At 32.4% G+C, this 16590-nt stretch overlaps 1 long non-coding RNA gene across 2 annotated transcripts; it reads right to left on the reverse strand.

The window, feature by feature from the left end:
• Window positions 1-44: 44 nt before the first annotated feature.
• LOC143239684 (uncharacterized) lies at window positions 45-16408 on the reverse strand. 2 transcript variants are annotated; one of them, XR_013021311.1, is made up of 3 exons: window positions 16184-16408; window positions 6300-6412; window positions 45-356 (listed from the first exon to the last, which is right to left on the reverse strand). It is a non-coding gene; the product is annotated as an uncharacterized LOC143239684 (long non-coding RNA). The 2 variants fall into 2 exon arrangements; XR_013021310.1 differs by lacking the exon at window positions 16184-16408 and adding an exon at window positions 14922-15185.
• Between the last annotated feature and the right edge of the window lie 182 nt (window positions 16409-16590).

The raw sequence follows: 16590 nt of genomic DNA on the forward strand, positions 1-16590 counted from the left end.
CTGTTGTCTATAGGGTGTCATTTATGTGCTTGTATTATATAATATACAGTGCCAACAAACAAACTTCTAATACAAAAATTTCTATTTATTCAAAATAATATAAATTGTTAGCAGATATAACAAAATTTTTGTACTGAAAACCTTTCTGTATTTAGTATAACAATTACTGTTTTATATTATATTTATTCTTACACCATTAAATCCACATACTTATCAATTTATTATATTTGAAGATATTCATATCATAATGACTTAATAATAACAGTAGCTTATCACCTTAGTTTGAGTCATGCTGTCAATAACTCTTTCAAAAGTCTCTCTTAATTCTGAGAGTTCTTCAGCATTTCCTAAAAGAACTGAATAAAACACAATTCCAAATACAGTAATGATGTACAGGGTGAATAAAATAATGTCAAAATAATATTGGACAATAAAAAAGAAACAACTCATTTTTTATGAATAATGTAGAAACAATATGTATACTAAATAATTACTTTTTTTTAAATTATTAATTGATAGTAGACTCTCAAGTTAATTTATAACCATATGTTTGTTTATATACATTTTGAACAGTGTTCCAGTGCTTGTTCATCCCAGCAGACAATGTTCCAGTCATTTATTTGTTCAAACAAGTTTCTGTATGTCTCACAAGACTAACAATATTTATACCAAAGGATATCACATCACCTCAAACAACATGGTGTGTAATTAGAAGTACAGAATATAAAAACTACATTCTTTATACACTTACTATTATTCTACTCTACCCTTCTCCATAAATAATCCAGAGTGAGACACAGCCATCTGAATGACTCCTTTTAAATGAAACAATGAGTTAAAAAACTGTGATCGATGCACAGTCTAGTTAGAACAACTTCCTCTTTCCAATCCTTACGATAGCAAGATGGCCAAAGTCCAATATAGGGTTTTATTTGGAAAAGCTTGTTTTCACGTTGCTCAGTTTAAGTCAACTGCCAACTGGCACAGAGTTGAGCCGTGAACACAGGACCATAATCCATGTATTGAACAAACATAGCAGTGACAGTGCCAGAGCAGATAGATTTAGCTGTGGTGTCAAGAAGCTCGTTCCCATGAATATCAACATGGCCTGATATCCAGAAGAACTGGGAAAAATTAGATGTTAAACAGAAATAGGCCAGTTGGTTTTGAATACTGGGGAGAACAGGGTGTAAACTAACATGAAGCGATTCCAGGGCCAGTAGAGAACTAAGAGAGTCAGTATAAATAGTGCAATTTGAGTACTGATAAGCTTCTATGTGATCCATAGCAAGAGAAATGGCATACAGTTCAGAAGTGAACAATGAATCTGTAGAGGGGATTCTGCACACAACCACCAAACCATGGCAGAGCAAGCACAGTCACCTAATTTAAAATTATCTGTATAAACAGGAATGGAAAAATGGTTTGAAAGATGTTCAGCAAAAAACAGATGGTGTTTCCAATCGGGAGTGTCTGCTTTTCTCAGATGACTTAAAGATAAGTCACATTTGAGGACTAAGAGGTGCGATGTGCTGACCAGTGGATACAGCAATGTTATCCAAGGACAGACCCAATTCATCCCACTGTGTCTGGATATGAAGGCCAAAAGAAGCAATGGCAGATTATCTGTTCTGAAAAGGTATGGCCCACCGAGGAAGGAAAACACAAGGTGGGATGCTTTGGTAAGGAATGTAGTTTTGAAAACACAAGGTGGGATGCTCTGGCAAGGAACGTAGTTTTGAAGACAGTTGCAATTGACAGAGGTGCAAAGAAGGTTCATGAGACTATGTATAAGCTCTGATCTGGGGAAGTGCAAAAAGCTCCAGTGCAGAGCCATGGTACTCGATTATGAATGGGGTCCAGCAACTTGAAGGCCGATGTAATGGCAGTCACAGACCAGTGAACCATAGTTGAGTTTCGATCGAATAAGAGCACGATATATCATTAGCATAGAACATCGATCTGCTCCCCAAGTGGTGGAAGAGAGGACACGGGGGATGTTCAGTTCTCTTGTACATTTGACCCATAGCTGCTTGATGTGTGGTATAAAGGTCAGCTTACAGTTAAAGATAAGCCCCAAGAACTTTGTCCCAGGGACCACAGGCAGCACAACTTCACCAATACAGAGTTCAGGTTCAGGGTGAATACCCCGTTGGAGGCAAATGTCCATACAAACAGTTTTAGAGAGAGAGAAGTTAAAGCCATTTGTGTGGTCCACTTCAGTAAATGATTGATGGCAGTCTGTAGCTGCTGCTCAATATACCTCATGTTCGACAACTGACATGAGATGTGAAAGTCGTCAACATAGATCCCGTTTGCAACAGTAAGAGGAAGTTGTTTAGTTATATCATTAATCTTTATACTTAAAAGTGTGACACTCAAGACACAACCCTGAGGGACTCTAAGTTCCTGTAGAAAAGCATGGGAAAGTGTCAAACCCATATGAACCTGGAATCATCAGTCCATTAAAAATAATAATAAAAATGGGCAAATGGCCATGTAACCCACGTGGATACATGGAGGTCTTGCAAAATGCCATACTTCCATGTTGTATTATAAGCCTTCTCAATGTCAAAGAATATTGATATAAGATGTTGTCATTTGAGAAAGGCTTCTCTGATTGAAGTTTTAAGTGAAATAAGGTGGTCCATGGTGGAGTGCTGTTGTTAGAATCCACACTGAGTGGACAAGAAGAGGTTGTTTGATTCAAGGAACCAAATAAGATGAGCATTAACCATTCTCTCTAAGGTCTTACAGAGACAGCTCATCAGAGCAATAGGACGGTAGTTTGAAGAGATCCATCCCAGGTTTAGAGAAAGGTAAAACAATAACCTGGTGCCAGGCATCAGGAAAAACATTCTCCTGCAATATCCAGTTAAAAACAATCAGAATAATAGCAAGAGAAGCACAAGATAGATGGCACAGCATTTCATAGTGTGCATCATCAGGTCCAACTGATGTTCTGCCAGACCAATGAAGGGTCAGTTTAAGGTCCACCAGGGTAAAGGGATGATTATAGTGATAGAAACAATCAGCTCAAAAGGAAAGAGATAATCACTCTACCCAAGTCTTGATGGCTAAGAAGGTGGAGGAAGAAGCACAAGTGCTAGGTACCAGGCAAAAGCTTTCACTTAGAGTATCGACAATGTTCCGGGTATCAGCTACTTCCTGGCCATCAAAGAGGAAGATTGAGAGAGGGACAGAATTATAATGCCCATTGACCTTTTGAATCTTGTCGCATATGACTTTGAAACTGGTGTTAGAAGATATGCTGGTTGTGAACTTAATCCAAGATTCCTTCTGGCTTTGACGTCTTACCCACCGAGCATATTCATGGGCCTGCTGAAAAGCAATGGGGTTTGAGAATGTGGGATATCTATGGAAAGTATCCCAGACCCGTTTTTGAGCCTTCTGAGCCATGTGTCAGACAGGATATAGTGGAAAACATGTTGAGGTTTTAGGAATACATTGAGCAGCTGCTTGTATAATACAATCAGTTACTGCTGCCACACAGTAGTTTACTGATGGCTTACAGACGATGGTAGGATCATGTTCTGCGAGAGCAGTGAAAGAGGGCCAGTTTGCTTGATCCAGTTTCCAGCGGGGCATGCAGGTCAAATAGCAGGTTTGGTATGTATGGCAGTACCCTGTAATTAAGATAACGTGCCCTGATGGTGGTAGGTGGACGTGGTGATGTAAATGTCAGAATGAGGACTTTGGTCATCATCATAATTCCATCTTTGGGAGCAGAGATACACCTCACTGCAAAAACCCCTTGGGCAGAGAAACCACCAAGAACCTCCAACTCAAGGATGTTCTTCAAATCCCTCTCAACAATAACTTCTCCTGATGAATTCAAAGTAGCACGAGGTGTAACCTCAATAGGTATGTCCCAAATCACCTTTGAATGCAAGAGCAGTTCATTGTGTTCAGATGTGGATGTTCCCACCAATATGTCACCAGAGTGAAACTTCTTTACTGATTTTGGAGAGCCAACAAGTCCTTCTTGTCCCTTCTGAATGAAAAAGTGAGACATCTACCCTGAAGGTTTGTCAAAGAGAATGTAGTACAAGAAAATGAGGTACAACAGGTGTTGAGGATTACTGCTCAGAATCTTCAAGATGTGGTTATTTACCTATGGACTGTTTTCTCACTATTTTACTTAAGTTTTTATATGGAGGATCCATAATAAAAAAAGAAATATTTCGGTGCCCACTGACCCCACCCACTGTGGAGCCCTACTAGGGAATGCACTACAATGCCAAACAAGGACACTACAGCAACGTTAGGGTTTCGTGAGCACTGTACCCAAACACCAGCATCAGATACCATGTTCACAACACCTGTTGAGAACATCCAACACTGCTACTTGGTTGACCCTACCCAGGTGGACCACCCAAGGCTGCCCATCTACAGGAATTCAAGGCCAAAGTGGTGTATAAGGGTTGGATCCCTCAACCACCAGAGCCCTCTCCTCCCCTTTATGGGTCACCACATATGACAAACATGTGAGTGGATATTTAGGTCCCAGAGGAGATAAACTGAAAGAACAAAACCTCCCTTTGGAGGTCCCCTCACCACATACAGGAATCCACAACAAAGGGCTCTGTAGAACAACAGAAATTTCAAATGTATTGTTTCTGCTTTATTAGATGTAGAAATACTACATTAAAAATATCTTAAAATCAAAGTTATTGCCAGATTTTACAGAAGAATACTGATACACAAGGTACAAAGCAGAAATTGAAATTAACACTTCCTTAACTGATTTGTATATTTAACATGAAATTGCAACCATCATGTAACTGTGAATATATATGCACCATAACAGTAATAGTACCTAATATGACTTAACAAAACTTGGCATACAATATGCAAGTCCTTTGTTGACAAACAAAATGAAAATTTGCAATTAATTTTTTTTTTAATCTCTCCATAAATATATGAAGTAAGAGGGTTGACTGGTCCAAATGCAATATGGTTTTCATGTTAAAATAAAAAACACACATGAAAAACAAAGAATATATATTCAGAAAAAAGAAAAGACCCAGATGAATATTATATTATTTGATTTTCATGTGTGGTTTTTATTTATTATTTATATCAGTTATTATACCTTAATAACTATTAAGGTAAAGTAACAAACAAAAAATCTTTAATAGGGTATGCTTGTAAGCAGCTCATGGATTATATAATTTGAACTGCCATGAAACATTCACTTACTTTTTCATGTACTAAAGGTATTGATACAATCAATAATGTTCTCATGTAATTAAATAATAAAACTAAGAACACAATAATAATACACAGAAAACACTGTCCTATAAATATGATAATTTTCTGGCTTTCTAACTATGTAATAATATCCTCAAAGAAATACAGCTGAGCTCTTTAAAGTAATTTGTAATTTCCATTAAAAGAATATTGAAACAACATGATAAAACAGACAACACTGCATAAAGACTGATAAAGAAAACTGGCACTACATTAGGTGAATAGACTGATAAAGAGAGCTGGTACTACGTTAGGTGAAAAGAATAATAAAGAAAGCTGGTACCACATTAGGTGAAAAGACTGATAAAGAAATCTGGTACTACATTAAGTGAAAAGATTAACATAGAAAGCTGGTACTACATTAAGTGAAAAGATTAACAAAGAAAACTGGTACTACATTAAGTGAAAAGATTAACAAAGAAAGCTGGTAAGACATGATGAGAAAAGGCTGACAAAGAGAACTGGTATTAAATAAGTCAACAAGATTCACAATAAAAAGATGTGGAACTGACAATTAATAAAGTATTAAAAAGTCATATAAAATATGTCACACTGATATACAAGTATACATACAGTTACTAAAATAAATAATATACATAAAACATGTCATACCTTGTAACCTATTTATTTGGTCATCATACTTTACTTCATAACTATCAAATGATTCTCGTGTTAATAATATGAATTATTAACTTCAGTTTTATTACTCAAAATAACATCATCATCTTAATGGGTTTTGTGAATATTTTCTAAAAACATCACTTCGTAACATTACAATGTTAAAATTCTTGGAGTTCATAATGTATATATATATAAATTTGTGTAGTATCTATTTAAAAACATTCTACAAAAGCATCAAAGTCATGCTTATACATGTGACTGCACAATCCAGTTGCAATTAAAAATCTGTTAGGTTTATTAACTTCCAGTAATGTTAGACTATTTTTATTACATGTCAAAAACCTAATGAAAAAGTTGTAATTGAGACAAAAGATCAGTATTGTTGCTCGTAAGTGGTGACAAACCTTCTTCCATCTCAAAATTAATAGGTTTTCCTCCTACTGTTTCTGGCCAGTCAGTAGCTGAATACAGTCCATATAACAAAACTTTTTGGTATTACTTGTTGTCTCCATGCAACCTGAATAAAGAAAATGAATAGTTAAAAGTACATTAAATACAAGATCAATGATTTCAATAAGTTTTATGAAGGTTCTAACTTTAAATATTACTTTTTTTGCTACAGATAAGTAAACTTTAGTAACCAACAACAAGAGGGTATCCTCAGTAGCCATGGCACTTGAAAAGTCTTTCAGGTAGAATAAATTAATCTTAGAAACTATATTTTTACTTTTTATTAGCTATATTTTCTGCACCAGCAATACCAAGCATGGAACACATGTGTTCTAAATTAAATTTTATTACTCATCAGGCTCTCTACTAGCCTATCCTTAAAATGAGATTATTATAGGTAGGATTACAATAAATTAATTTATAAGACCTTGGACATGGTTAAGTACATCAATTAAAATGGTTTGTCTTCCTGAAACCAAAACTGTAATTAAAGGTTAAATTGATCAAAAGATAATGGAGTTATGAACTAAAATGTCTTACTTCATAAAACAAACAAAAAACTCAGTCATTCTGCTATGCTGTTGCTAAAAACACCACATCAGAAAAATTTATACATATGTATAAATCATTATTTATAATTAGCTATTAAGGGTAGGGAAAACTGATCAAATGATGTGACCACAAAGACCTACTGAGTGTATAAAATGTAATAGTAAATACCCTGATATAAAAACTATTTTACACAGCAAATACTTGCCAAATAAGTAAAAATTCAACAACTAACAGTCTAAATGACAAATTACCTTGTATAGTAAATACTTAAAGAACATGTATCATTAAGAAGCAAACAGACCACAAAACAACCTATTTGGCCAGCAAATATCTACAGCATATGCAAAATTTAACAGCATACTAGTTGGCCCAGTATGTATCTATCAAAAACATATCCAATATAGCAAACAGCCCTGTGAGCAAACTATACGTCAAATCAAGTATCTTCTGTATATGTAAAAATCCGACAGTAAACAACCTGGTAAACAAACTGTTTTCCACAACAAAGGTCTATTGATCATGTAAAATGTTTCAATAGACACCAAACACACAACAAACATCTATCAATTATGCAAATGTTTAACAGTTAAACATCTCAGTAGACAACCTACTTTTCACAACAAAGGTTCATCAGTTATAAAAATTTAACAATAGATAGCTTGATAGACATACTATTTAGTACAATGAAAATCAGCTGCATATTTATTTGCCACAATGCACAACAAAAGCTAGTGATCAACTTTCCAGGTTTATAAGGCTATTGCTTTGGCTTTGTTTTACCCACCATTTGTGTCCCAGTGGGGTGATGCCACCTAGTCTTAAAAGTAAAATAAGCCAATAAGTAATAACTGGCAGTCAAACATTGTGAAACTGCATGATTTAGTACCTGAATGTAAGAAATTAAACTACTGGTGTTGACTGGGCATGAAAATTTTGATAAAGATTAACTGTATTTGTTTACAAAAATATTTTGTACATACATACATGTTAATAATAGATTAGTTGTAATAACTGAAGATAATAGTAAGTTGTTGGCACAGCTTTTAATACACAGTACAGACTTCATACTTTACAAATTTTAAGTGCAATGTTAGTAAGGGTTTATAAAACTTATAAACTACAGCATAAAATAAAGTGATAAAGTTCAGTGATGTTTTATTCAATCTCATAAAAACTTGACTTATTTCTTGAAACATTTGAAATTATAACATCCTTATATTTGTGTTCAATATTTCTGTAGATATAACCTGAAATGATTTGTCCTATTACTAGCAACACAGATTGTAGATGTAAAACTCCCTACACATGTAAAACTTCTTGTCACTTACAAATACATACCTTGGTAAATGTGAAAGTTTCTAACAGAACTGGAGTTAAAATTCAAACTCCACCTAACTTTTCTATGTATTCTAATGATGAAACATCATCATCACCACCCATTCTTTGAGAATACTTATCAGTAATAACTAATGGATGTAATGATCACTAACTGTTGCTAAAATAAAGTTTACATACCGTAAATGAAAGTTCAACTCCCAATATAAATTCAAACTCATTCCCCTTACATTTCCTTCTCTCTATATTGAAAGATTTATAACACTATTTATTATATGTTTATATTAATATTTATAACACTGTTTATTATATGTTTATATTAATATTTATAACACTGTTTATTGTATGTTTATATTAATATTTATAACACTGTTTATTGTATGTTTATATTAATATTTATAACACTGTTTATTGTATGTTTATATTAATATTTATAACTGTTTATCGTATATTTATATTAATATATATAACAGTTTATTGTATGTTTATATTAATATTTATAACACTGTTTATTGTATGTTTATATTAATATTTATAACACTGTTTATTGTATGTTTATATTAATATTTATAACACTATTTATTGTATGTATATATTAATATTTATAACACTATTTATTGTATGTTTATATTAATATTTATAACACTGTTTATTGTATGTTTATATTAATATTTATAACTGTTTATCGTATGTTTATATGAATATTTATAACACTGTTTATCATATGTTTATATTAATATTTATAACACTGTTCATTGTATGTTTATATTAATATTTATAACACTATTTATTGTATGTTTATATTAATATTTATACTAAAGATTGCTTAATTCATTAAATTTATTGATTTACTGAAGATGAAATATGTGTAATTCCAAACATTCATTACAGATGTTTACATGTGTTGCCATGGCTCTACTGTTTATTTTCACTTTTGTTTCTATGCTTTAAAAAATCAAGTTTTGATTGCCAGATAAAGTATTTTTATATAAGATTAAAACATGTATAAATAAAACACACATTATAGTGGTAAGTTACAATGAAAGCTTCCTAATTATTTAAACCAACAAGTTCCACTGTACATACTAAACACGAATTATCAGCTCATACTGACCCCTCAACTTGAGTATGTCTTGTACTCCACGTACTGATAACACAAACAGTCAAACAAGCCTTAATAAAATATTGTGTGTAATAAGTAAACTTTTATAATATATTCTTTACTGCTGAGTCACAGAAACTGAAATGTGTATCACAATATCCAGATCAGTCAGTAGACATGTAATATCTGAAGATATAATTTCAAACACTAGTGAACAATACTTAAATCAACATAAGCCATTGAAATTTATAAAAAAAAATAAGTCAATGTGACAAACGTCATAATGTAGTTTAAATAATTATAATTGTAAGTTTCCAACTAAGTTAAACATCCAAAGTATAACAATACAAGATGTTGCATATTTTACATTACATGTTAATCATGTATTAATGTAAAGCTAAATTAAAATAATGTTAGTTACATATATAAATCCTTACCAAAAACAGTTCAAGAATACATTACTTTTTATATATGTAAAAACAGTTGGTATGGGTAGAGAAAACTCCATCTTCGTTCCTCCACATAGAGTTTTCTCTACCCACACCAGCCGTTTTTACATGTATATTTTTCTCTATAAGTGGGTTTTCTTGTCATCACAGAACATTACTGTTTACTTTATAATGTGCTTGCACCAATGTACACAACACATGGTGAAGGCTGTAACTGTACACGCTAATTCAGTGTCAGATTTACAAGTCATATCCATAGAAATAGTTATTTTTCAACAGGCATTATGAACTATTGTGAAAGAATAATTGTGGTTGTGGAACGAGTCACAAAGATTTTTAAATTCAAGATGTGTTTTATGGTAAATGTTTATAACTGTGGTATACTTATCTCATGATTCTCAACATATGGAACAGTAATTTAAATAATAAACTCAAAGCTCTATAAATTGATAAAAACCCTATAACGCAAGTACTTTTAAAAGGTGGACTTTCCTTCTTCAGGAGCAAACTGGGAATCAATATTAGTATCATTTTGTATCAAGACTTCTTGAGTCTGTGTTTTTATGACTCAAAGTTCTATAATAATGGTTTTAATGGTTGTTCAGTATTTTGCTTAAATTGTTACAGTCTATCCACATTTCTCTTAAAACTACATTAGTATGTAGTTCAGTATTTTGCTTAAATTGTTACAGTCTATCCACATTTCTCTTAAAACTACATTAGTATGTAGAACTGTAAGCATCTGTTGCTTCTCTTTAATAAATTGTGTGCATATCATCCAAACAAAGAATTAGCACTCTTGATTCAACAATCAGATTACCACAGTAATAAGTAGAACTGTAAAAATCTACTGTTTCTCTATGGTGGCATTCATCCATATCATCTGAACAAAACATTACCACATCTTGATAACCAAGTTGTTACTGAAACCAGTTACAGCAGATGGATTGGCAACAAAAAATAAGACGATGTGAGTCAGAAGCTTGGACAAAATGAGCTGATCAGGGGGCAGAATGGGAGGGAGAGGAACAGGGGAATATTGAGACAGATGAGGAGCAAGGGAGTATAAGGAAGACTGGAGATGAGATGACTCCACTCAAGACTCCAGTGACTAAGACAGGCCTCCAAAATAAATTGATATAAAAAATGAGCCATATGTAAATGTGTAAATATCTTGAAGATGAGAGGAATAAACACATCCATCTCAAAAGTGAATTGTGCCCAACAACACTAGAGCTAAGGAAAACACATGGGATAATGTACACAACAACAGTGAATGGCCACTTTCATAAAAACCCTCACGGGAATGATAGGGAGGTAACATAGAAGAGAGATTAAAGATAAACAAAGATGGGAATACTGAGCACATGCAGTATCTAGGTGTTAAATCTAAACTGGATTACGAAATCCAACTGTAGAGAATAAAAAACAGAATTTGAATCCCAGTTATATGCCAAAGCATGAGCATGGTAAGATATCAGATAAGGAAGGGTACACAAGCTGTTCAGTAAAAAGATGTAAGTAAAGTAATAAAAGATAGTTTATACAACACAGAGGATAAGAAGAAGACATAAAAATCCTGTCTATGTCTTCATCTTCTTGTCCAACATTCCTAGGGTAAGGAACAAAGACTGAGGGCCAGAAGAATCCACAAACTGCAAGAACAATTCCATATCTCTGTAAATAATTGCCAAAACTCCTCTGCCAAAAACGTTTACTTGTGATCACAGTTTATCTGAGGTAGTACTTGTAGATGAAGTCATAACAATAAAATGCAAATTCATAGCTAAATCTGAAATGAGTATATAACTCAAGATGAAAAATCTTAGTAAAAAAAAATTCAACTCACACACAACTGCTTTTAGACTATTAAAGTTGAAAGTTTGTGTTTTTCTTATAGCAAAGCCACATCGGGCTATCTGCTCAGCCCACTGAGGGGAATCAAACCCCTGATTTTAGCGTGGTAAATTCGGAGACATACCGCTGTACTAGCGGGGGTCAAAGTTGAAAGTTAAACACCAAAACTAAGTTCAAAACTAAGAACAAAGTTAAGCAAAATTTAAGAACTCACAGCATAACAAAAAATAAGTCTAAACACTTAGAAAAATGATGTGTAATTTAAAAAACAAGTGTATGGTAAAGATATACATGTTACATGTGTGAAGAATAAGTATTCCCCTTAGAACTGATTATTTCTAAATAAATACAACATGAACTATAATTAAATATTGCCATAGTAAATTTTCATGCTTTGACTTAAACCACTAACAATTTGTCTTGACTTTGAAATTGTTTTTTTTTCATGAATTAATACTGTTTGGAACACCTGTAGATTTTATAATATTGTTACAGAATCAATTTTACATAGTTTTGAAGTTATATGTTTACATTTAACTGTTATTTGTATATAAATCATCTTACTAGTAATAAGAACAGTGTTTGACATCACTTGATCATAACTCATATGAACTACTCAGAGTTCTATAGGGTTTCTAATTAATTTTGTTACTAACGTTATTAGTAGTGTTGTTATAAGTGAATTAATCCATGAAAGTAATATATTGATAACTAGTGTTAGTAAACATCTAGTTGTAACCCTACAACATCTTGAATCTGTTTTTGAAAAGAGCAGCAAATTCTCAAAATATGGATCAATAACATTTAACATCAGTTGAAATTTCCTCAAACTATGTTTGTAAAATGTTTAACATAAGTACTACATTTAGTGAAATTTGACACATTTCTGTTTTTTTCTATGAACACCAGTACTGTTTGTCAATTCTCACACATTAATTTTTGCATGTGTTTTAAAAATAAATTTCCAACAATATAAATTAAACTATATAAAACATTTTTTTTAATATATATAATGAATTAATTATATTGAAGTCACATATCAGATAACATCCTTTACCATACATAAATTTCTCTGCAGTTTCAAAGTGCAAAAAAGAGGAAGCTGGAATTTCAATGGTAGTACACTACCCATGTTAGTGTCATGTAACATTCATTAAATATATTAAATTTACATATAAAAAACTTAGTAAGCTACCACAATAACCCACATTTATAATGAATACAGGGTGGATGAGTTCTAAAGTATTTCAATACAAGAAAGTTGATTAGCTAATTGGATAATCCATGCTTATGACATTTCATAACTAAGTTTTGGTTTTCATGACAGTACCAGCCTGAAGCACATTTACTTTAGTTTAAAAACTAATTTCAAATACAACAAATAACTGTCTACAAGAAGATTTTCACATGTATTTTATACAAATATCTTTACTAGTATGTATCAATGTAAACTAATTTAAAATAACGTTACTTACAAATATAAATACTGTACCTGAGACAATTCTAGAATACATTACTTTTTACTTTATAATGTGCTTGTACCAATGTATATACACATTATGAAGTCTGTAACTGTACAGATTGGTTGTGTCAAATTTACACGTCATATCCATGGAAATATTTTTCTTGAGACTTTACAAACTATTGTGAAAGAATAATTGTGATTGTGGAATGAGTCACAAGGATTTATAAAATCAAGAGGTGTTACAAATGTTACGGTAAATGTTTATAACTGTGATATACTTAATTGATTACTCTCAACATACAGTACAGTAATTTAAATAATAAACTCAAAGCTCTATAAATTGATAAAAACCCTATAACCCAAGCACTTTTAAAAGGTAGACCTTCTTTCTTCAAAAGCAAACTGAGAACCAAAATTTGTATCATTTTGTATCAAGACTTCTAGAGCCTGTGTTTTTATGACTCAAAGTTCTATAATAATGGTTTTAATGGTTGTTCAGTGTTTTGTAAAAATTGTTACAGTCTATCCTCACTTTTCTCAAAACCACATTAATATGTAGAACTGTAAGTATCTGTTGCTTCTCTTCAATCAAATGTGTGCATATTATCAGAACAAAGAATTAACACTCCTGATTCAACAATCATATTATCACAGTAATAAGTAGAACTGTAAACATCTGCAGCTTCATAACATTTGCATAATGTTATTTTATTAATTAGTTTATTTTCTGGATTCTGGTAATGAATTAAAGTGTTGGTACTGTCCTTTTTTTTAACTTTTCCTGTACACAAAACTATGTAATCAGTGTTAACTGAAAATAAGTGAGAAGTGTGATGAATTGATAAATCTAAAATGTATTGTTGAATGAGTTTAATAAAGTTATTTTTTAAAATCATTTATGACTTAATCAGTTTATTTTACATTAACTGTTTGATTAACAGGCATATAAAATTGTCTTACTTTCATTCCTATATAGTAACAATGGAATAAAACCTAATCATTTGAAAACCTCTAACTACAGTTCTCACAAAAATTGTACTCATTATTCATATCACATCACAATTAATAGTTAGTATAAATATCCACTGGCAATACTGTTAAAAAAAGTAATTATTTGACAACCCTACAGATCCAACTATAGTATAGAGATGTTGGGATGTTTCAATACTAGCTTAAAAATTGTTATTGTCACATTGTACCATAAATTACTTCTCATTTTGTAATGCTAATAAAGATTTAACACACATATGAGCTTTTATTTAATTTTCTTGTTTGTTTGTGTGTTTGTTTTTGAATTTCGCACAAAGCTATTCAAGGGCTATCTGTGCTAGCCGTCCCTAATTTAGCAGTGTAAGACTAGAGGGAAGGCAGCTAGTCATCACCACCCACCGCCAACTCTTGGGCTACTCTTTTACCAACGAATAGTGGGATTGACCGTCACATTATAACGCCCCCACGACTGAAAGGGCAAGCATGTTTGGCGCGACGGGGATGCGAACCCGCGACCCTCAAATTAGGAGTCGCACGCCTTAACGCGTTTGGCCATGCCAGGCCTTTAATTTTCTTATTTTATTTAAACTCTTTAGTACTTTTTAATTCAGTTTTACAAGCATATTAAGTTTCAAAAGAGAAATAGTAAAAAGGAGTTTCTACTCCAATTCATTTATTATATAAAACATATAAATATTATATAACATAAGTTTACAAGCTGAAATTAGAAAGAACAACTAAGATATTCCCAGTGTTTTCAGGCAACAAACTGTTTCTTTGGGGACTAAAGATCACTAAATATACAAAATAACCTTTCTACACTGACTTGTGTCACTGGAGCAACATGTACAACTATAGTCAGTTTGTACAAGTCTTCATGTTTTATCTTCATTGAGTTACACCATGAAGTTAGACTGCTGTCTGCTGGAATTATTTCAGTATTCCTAAAGTGCTTCAGAACCGAAGCAATGCCCTTTTTCGAAGTACTCGAGTTTATCTTGCTTTTTATAGCCACGCTAAGCATCTTTTCCAACTCATACCCTGATGTACTGGATGCCATCTGCTCTTTAGATTCCGAAGTTACTTGAAGTTCAAGTTTAGGATTTATTGCACATAATCCGCTATTAAGTTTGATCAAATGATTTATGGCTTGTTTCTGTTCTATTTCACATGCCCCCCGCTAGTACAGCGGTATGTTTCCGGATTTACAGCCTTTGTGGCTTTGCTAAAAGAAAACAAACACACACTATTTCACATAACAAAACACTAAATCTAGATGTAACGATACTCGTATTAATTCATTTTTAAATTATTTTTCCCTCTCATTCACTGGTGCTATGATGTTATGAGTCAGCAGACGTTTCATTTTCGATATTTTACATTTGCAAACAAACCACACTTCATAGAAGTCTCCAGGAGATATTTTTTTCTTGTAACTGTACTGTAGCTTTTAGCCGGTTCTAGCACGAGTATAATTTTTGTAATTTCTCTTAAGATTGAGAAGAATGTTTTAAATCCACGTCAATTATTTCAATAAACTCTTTAATAAATGGTGGAAGTTCCACTAAACGGGAGATCATATCGTATGTTGATCACCATTTCTATGATAGGCATATCATATTTTTTGTCTGTAAAATATTCATTATAGCTGGAGTTTTTAGACTGCTTTCGCACTTTAGATATAGCAATTGCACACAGGGCCGGATTAAGGGCAATTGATGCCGTAAACACTGCCAAACAATGGTGCCCCCCTAGGCCTCTCCATTGCTTTTCTGACAAGACGTTATGACTCAATAAGTGCTGAAAGTGATATAAAAGTTTGTCTCGATAGCACATCTGTGTGCTTCGCATCAATATTAAAAAGCCCTCAAGATATTTAACTAAAACAGTATATGTCCCAAAACATAACTTAAATCTATGTTTAATATGCTTATATTGTATACATAACCTCATTTATGAAACAAAATAAAAGTAATTTGTCAAAATACAAAACAAATGTTCTAATACAGGATTATAATAACATTGGATTATCAAAACGTTAGCACCGTCTCAAGAGTTTTGAATAAAACTATTAGAAATAATTGTTACCAAGTAAGCGAAAATCTTCATGAGCAGTGACGTACAACGTTTAGGGTTCGTGGTCGAAATGCTGTCGTTCTTTATTTAGGAAATTCACAGTAAAGAAAAATTTGTAAAAATTACTGTTTATAATAGCGTTGTAATGACGCAAAAACTACCATTCAGTGGATACAATTCGATAGCAAAATATAATTATGTGCTATAATAAGTGAAGAAACTAATTATAAAATATAATACGGTAAGTGAATAGCGATTAAACAAACTGGCTTTATTAAGTAGTCAATGGAAAGACGGTTTGTTTGATTTGTGTTATATATTCTTACAATTTAAGTGAGTCGAAGTTGACTTAACTAGCTGTGTCATACTGTGTTGTATAATAAGTCAATCATCGTAAAGAAAATGGCGAGATTTTTCTT

The sequence above is a fragment of the Tachypleus tridentatus genome, chromosome 13, assembly GCF_004210375.1.
Source record: "Tachypleus tridentatus isolate NWPU-2018 chromosome 13, ASM421037v1, whole genome shotgun sequence".
NCBI lineage: Eukaryota > Metazoa > Arthropoda > Merostomata > Xiphosura > Limulidae > Tachypleus > Tachypleus tridentatus.